Source organism: Frankliniella occidentalis, unplaced genomic scaffold (assembly GCF_000697945.3).
Source record: "Frankliniella occidentalis isolate FOCC.00 unplaced genomic scaffold, Focc_3.1 Scaffold941, whole genome shotgun sequence".
Lineage (NCBI taxonomy): Eukaryota > Metazoa > Arthropoda > Insecta > Thysanoptera > Thripidae > Frankliniella > Frankliniella occidentalis.
Window position 1 is genome coordinate 4,246 of NW_026268047.1, and position 6,683 is coordinate 10,928.

General features: G+C 62.2%; 1 protein-coding gene across 1 annotated transcript in view; it reads right to left on the reverse strand.

The window, feature by feature from the left end:
• The window catches only part of LOC113218218 (prickle planar cell polarity protein 3), a gene marked incomplete at its 3' end in the record, with an annotated part of 16,261 nt that overhangs the window by 1,711 nt on the left and 7,867 nt on the right, over positions 1-6,683 (reverse strand).

Below are 6,683 nucleotides of genomic sequence, written 5' to 3' on the forward strand. Positions count from 1 at the left end.
TATTATTTTTATTTTCTGTTTCAGCTGGCGCGCGGTGGTGCACACGTGGGGGTGCAGCAGCATCGTAGAGGGCAACGACCAGCAGAGAGAGGCGGTGCCACCGCACCTGCGCGCCCCCAGGCCAGGCCGGCGCCAGGACCGCGTCAGCGGCGCCAGCCATCGCGGTGCCGTAGCGGAGCGAGGCGCCGGGCACCCTCAAGATGTCGGCAGGCGATCGCGCCCATGCGCCGCGGGGGGCGATGTCTCATGACTGACACGAGCCCCATCAATGCGTCCGCTAGACAGACGCACGCACGACGGCAACCACTTTTTGGGGGACCCCGTTTTGAGCCGCAAGGCAAGAAAAAAAACAACCAACAGAAAAAGATCAAACAAAACCACCCAGAAAAAGGCAAAGCGTAAATGAAAACGACATAGTACAAAATCAGTCTATGCCTTTCCCATCTTTGATTGTGTTTTTAATACAATTATAACGTTAGAGGTGCGGTTGATTAATGTTCCGTTAACCCCGCCACAATTTCGTCCCGTCTGTTGAACTCTGCGATCGCGTCGGCGTGATGGTAAAGGGGGCGGGGCAGGCGGGCGTGCCCAGCCGACAGACAATGGCACCGTTCCACAACATTGTGGCCCCTGGCAACACTCACCTCCACCCCTACGCAGAATTTCCACGATTTTTTCGAATCGATGTCTGACGCTGCACACAAGCAGTACACGTCTCCATCTATTTTATCATCAGATGCTCGAGAAATCTGTACCGCAATTCAAAAAAACACGCCCCTTTCTCCCTCCCCCCACTAAAAGGCGCGTCCGCTACTAACAAAGCTGCTGTAAGTTGTCTAGCTTTACGACCACGGCCTCTCGCTCCCGCCTCCCCCCGACCCTCTGGGCTCTCTGGTTCCCGCCGGCCCCCCCTTCCCGCCCCGCCCCGCCTCAGCGAGCCCCACTAGAACACCCCTGGCAACAGCGGAGCAGCTTCTGCAGACGCTGTTTATCAATTTGGCTGCTGACTACAATAATAGCGCACGCTTCATGTGTGGACGGACGGCAGACGTTCTAAAGGTTTTCATTTTCTGTTTTTCGCATCGTGAAAAGGGAGTGGAAAAGTGGCCACATTGTGAAGGCTTTCATGTTGGCATGGTGGGTGTGTACTTGTTGTGCAGGAGCCAGGAGTACTGTGTGTATAAGGGCGGTGTGATGGGTGGACAGTACATAACGAGCACAATGTGGATTGTTCACTGTATGGTTTATTGGACATCGATCTCAAAGTATAACTGTGAGTATGTAGACGCGGTTGAAAGGCTACTCGTCCAAGCGCAGAGAAAGAAGAAGTTGGTCGAAACAAGCTAATAATGGAAAGCAATAATTGACTACAAAATATACAACTAGTGTCAATTTAGGAAGTGCATGCAGTAGACTTACATAGCTAGAGAGATCAAACAATTAGCTTATGTGGAAAAACAACCACTATAAACTGATTCCTTTTGAGAGTACAAACTAACTGAAGGTTTCAGGAGCGCATGCAATGGAATCTTACGTTTGCACTACGAGACGGCATCTACGTAGAGTCCGCGAGGCAGCAGGCCAGGCACAGGATCATGCTGTCCCTTGGATGTCCTTGCTCGGTGATCCATGCAACTGATCCTTACCCAAAAGGCCTCAGGCTGCTGGTCGGATTGCGACGAGGACGATGCGTGATGTACCGGCTGGGAGGTGCCGGAGGTACCCGGGGCCGCCGTGTCCCCGGACTTTGCCTCTGCGGGTGCGACCGAAGCGTGTTCAGGTCTCTGCGCGGGGCCGTGGCCGTTGGCGCCGGCCTCCCCCCGGGGGTCCTTGACGGGGTCCTGCTCGAGGCCCTGCTCGGAACGGCCCGTGATGGCGGCCACCTCGGCGTCCTCCCCCTCGTCGTCACGCCCGGCCGAGGCCTCGAGCGCCGCCTTGATGAGGTTCTCGGTGAGGTCGCTCAGGGGGGCCTCCTCGAACGAGTGGGACCGCGCCGGCCTCTGCAGGTGCTGGGGCTCCTCGGAGACGGTCACCAGCTCGGTGTGCAGCGGGGACTTGGGGGGCAGGTCGGCGCACTCTGAGGACGGCTCGTCGTCCCCCGGCGGCCGCAGGAGGCTGGGGCGGGCCGCGGCCCCGGACCGCTCCGGTGCCGGAGCGGCCGCATGCGGGTCGGTCGCGGGGCCCGGGGGAGGCGGAAGCGCGCGGAGCAGGCGCTGAAGGTCCTCGTACTCTTGGAATTTATTGGCTGGGACGGGAGCCGCTGAAGGATCGTCGACCACCTTGAACTCGTCTTGTCTCTTCAACGTGAAGTACTCCTCGAGCAGTGGCTCGTCGGGGCTTTCCTCCTGCGCCCTCAAGAGGAACCAGAAGTTGAGCAGGTCCATGTACTCTCTGTCCGTCGGCGCCGACTTGAGCACCGGCGCCACGAGCTTCTGTATGTCGGCGGCGTCCGACTCGTCGAGGGGCTCGCCAGGGCCTTCACCCTGAACAGGCCCCGCTGGCCCTTCACCGGCACCGTAGTTGAGCTTGAGGAATTCCTGAAGTTCGAGATACTGTTTGGAAGGATTTTCGATCGCCGGTGGCTCCCGACTGTCGATCTGGGGCTTTCTGCAATCCGAATGCTGGATTGATTGCCACAGATTCATACAGTCGTCCTCCTGTATGTGATCGTCGAGGAATTTCAGGAAGTCGGTCAACTCTTTATACTGTTCGCTATTGGGCGCAGTGGATTCTTTGCTCTGTTCAGATTTTTGTTGGTTGATATTTCTGCCCTCCGTCGCTTTTGGTTCCGCTTGCGCCATCCTCTGCGACTCCTCCAGCAGGTTGTGGTGGACGGGAATAATGTTGCCTCCAGGAGGGTTCTTTGGTGGGTTGGGCAGGAACACATCGTCCTCCACGTCCACGGACATGACGTCTTCGAGACGATAGAGGGTTGACTTGTGCGCCGGGTGCGCGTGCGCCGGGTGGAAAATGGGCCAGCTGATGTCGACGTTGCTGCCCTTCCTGGTGGGAGACGACGGCTCCGAGTCGGTGAAGTCGGAGATGCGTCGAAGACGGTCCTCATCGTCCGCCGGCGAGAGCGTGCGACCGGAGCTCGTCCTCGGCCTGCGGGACGGCGGGTGTGGGACGGGAGGTCGAGCAGATGCTGGGGCAGGAGCTGGAAGCGGTGATGCCGTGTGCGCCGGAGTAGGCCCTGCTGGAGGGAGAAGAGGCGCTTCCCCGGGCTGGGACAGACGCCGAGGCAGATCGGCGTCCGGGTCGGGGAGGGGTGAAGGCACGTCCGCGTCGATCTCAGACAGTCTCCGTGGCTCGTCCACCTCCACCCTGAGCAGCTGCTTCGGCGGCGGGGGCAAGTCCTCGAGCTCCGGGAACGACTCGGACAGCCGGCGGGGCTCGTCCGCGAGAGGGTCAAGGAGGGCGACGTCACCCCCATCACCGCTGGTGATGGTGACGGGCCTGTCCAGCGACGACGAGAGCCTCCGCTTGGAGTTCTGGTCCCCGGTCCTAATTGCGGGCCGGGCCCGCGCCGAATCATCGCCAGCGTCGCCGACGATCGTCGGTGCGTCTATTTCTGGCACCCGCGGCGATTCTTCGGTTGGGGAAGCCTCCCCCCGACCATTGCCAAGGGTGTCTTCTTCAGCATGGTTGTTTAACCAGCGGGGCGGCGGTCCCGCACCGTTCAGTTGGTCGGTGGGGCGCGGCGGGGAGGGGGTGCGGCCTGGGCCCTCTTGGAGCTGGGAGGCGGCGTTCTTGCTCAACGCGTCGCCGAGAGGGGTGGCACTCGGCTCGGGCCCCCCACCACCCCCGCCGGGGCCGCCGGGGCCGCCGGGGCCGCCGCAGGTCAAGGCGGCGCTCGGCCGTCTCCGCCAGCGCTCGTTCAAGTTCGTCAGATGCTGCCGCCATCCGGAGGCGGGCGCGCCGTGCGCAGCAGGCCGTGCAGCCGGCAGCAGCCCAGCACGAAAGTGGTAGTAACAGTCCAGCGCCTCGAACACGCCCACGCATACGATGAGCACAGAGAGGAGAAGCCCCATGACGGCGACACCAGCGGCGACACACGGCCCAGTAGCAGCGCGCCCGCGCGAGCGCGATCCACCATCAGCAGGAGGCGAAGGGGCAGCAGGAGGACATCACGAGCAGAAGAACAGAGCACCTTGGCAGCGTAGAGCGCGCTCGACAACTGGCCTGGCCATTGGGCCTGGCCCATGTGCGACAGCCCCGTGGTCCGCCTGCTCGCCACGGCGCCACAGCTTCGTCTATAATTGTAATCAGGGGGTCTCGCAGGGTCACGGTGTGGCTGCCTCGGGCGGTCCCCGTGCCCCGGGCCCCTCGGCGCCCCGTCATCGAACCCTCTGCTGCTCGGCCCTGCCCAGCAGTATCGATGAACTCCTGTCGTATGCCCATCTCGCCCAGGGCCCAGCGGGGCCGGCGTGGCTCAGAGGGACGCCGCCGACGCACCCCGGCCCCGGCCCCGCCGCTGGCACCGCTAAAGCTTCGGCAGCTGTTTGTTTACTCAGTCGCTCGCACCAACAATAGACGTGCTGCACCCGGCACGAGCCCGCGGAACCCGCGGAGCCCGCGGACGGACGGGCGGGACCAGCGGGACGAACCACCCCGCTCGCGGCAGCAGAGACCCCCGCGGAGAACCCGCCACCCGCTCCCTGTCCTCGCCCAACACCCGTCGTCTCATCGTCCTAATCCCTCCGCGAGACCACCCCCCGTCACCAGGGTCAGCGTTTAGGAGCAGCACGAGCGCAGCGTCGGCGGTGGCCTCGAGGATCCCCCTTCCGCCCCCCGCGGACAAGAGGCCGCCGCCGACGGCGTCCTGCCGCGAGTGTAAACACAAGATTAAAGGGTTCAGCATCTGGGCCAGGCCCGAGGTCCCGAGCCCTGCGGCCGCGTCCCCTTGCGCCCCACTCCCACTAGCCGCGCCCCGCAGCGCCCCGCGACATGGGTGGACCCCTAACTCTTCATTCATTTCTCACTCTCACTGACATCGAGGACGCTATTGGAATCAAGGTATTTTCGTCTGGTCCAGATGAGCGGCTCAAAGAGCCAATAGGAGGAGGGGTGATCTGGCGGCGATTAAACGAGTTTTAAGAATCGATAGTTACTCGATAGATACTCTCCCGAAAGGATCGAGCACAAAAGCCTCGTACATGACACGCGAAATGTCATCCCTTTCCCTATCCACCAAAAGGACACTTGATGGCCGCGCCGGTCCTGGCCGGGGTCCCGCCGCGGTGGGCGCCGCTGCGCCGCTAGGAGGAGGGCGTTAGCGCGGGGCGCCTACCCCTGCCGCCGCCGATGCCACGACCAGACACCGTGACGTCACCGCCTGACGGGCCATTTTTGGCCTGCAGGCCAGCCGCTCCGCTCGGGCCGGCCGGGGCGGGTAGGACGGGACCCGGGGGCAGGGCGGGCATACGCACGCACGGACAACCCCAGAGCGCCGGCGGTGTACCGAGAGGAGCATCTACACCAAGTGCTGAGTGCTGTTCGTGGTGTCTGCACAGTGAGCAGGGCTCAGTGGCGGCAAGTATACTTGGCAGGCCATCCTAAGGCCACCCGTTGAACATCGTGGACTAGAAGACGCACGGCGTGCGCAGCAGGAGTGTCGATATCGCCACCACCAACTCGAAAAGTATTCGGCATGTCCCATTTTCTTGTTGACCTGCGCGCCTATTCACCTCCTCTTGAGCGCCACCGCCCCACACGCCGCAGGGCAAGGCGCCAGCCCGAGCTCGCCTAGCCCCTCGCCCCCCTCGTGTCCTCCGCGCCGCAGGCCCCCGTCATCCTCCCCCACGGTCACCCGCGCGCGGACGAGAAAAACATCGAATGCGCGGCGCGCACGCAGACTGCAGACAGTGCAGCAACTTGTTTCGCGAAAGACCATCATCTGCAGCCTCCCCCTCCCCACACCACCACTACCAGTGCTGCCGCCGCCGCTGCCCGCGAAAAATAGACGCCCAAACTATTTCAACAGAATCAGCCACTAGAGTCCTCGAACATTTTCTCCTTGGCAGCAACCGACTCACAAAACACACACACATTTACCAACAAATTCGCACACTCACGCACTCGCGTACCTTACGCGCTAACACCGCCCTCGCCCTCCCCTCCCCACCTCGAGCTACAGGCGGCGAGTAACATGGCACACATGATGCAGCAAACGGTGCTTCCGCGCACCAACATTGAGGTCAGCCGGGGCTGAGGAGGTGGTGCGGTTAGGGGCGGTGACACCTCGGCTGACATGACCTGCGCGGTGCGCGACCAGACGTTTTACGAAGCGCCGGCGGCAGACGGGCGGCACCCGGTGCACCCCTTGCTCGCCAACAAGAGCCAGGACAAGCGGAAGATGTCGGTCTGTTCTGCATGCGCCGGCAAATGTTGTCGAAAAGAATTGCGCAAGAGGAGCCCCCCTCGCCTCACTGACATCACGCGGCTGCGTAATGTTGGACCGAGGGGGAAAGGGAGGGGGGCTTAGGACCTCTACAGAGACACATGCCCCCTCCCCTCGTCTCCCACGCACATACCCTGTTGGCACACTAACGCGGACAATAATATGGAGGAGCGGGGAAAATCTATCCCGTTGGAATGTGATGCAGATGGCTTCATAGCCACGTCCTCGCCTCGCGCAGAGTTCCCCTCCCTCTCACCGCGACACACATCGGTCTCACCCCCCC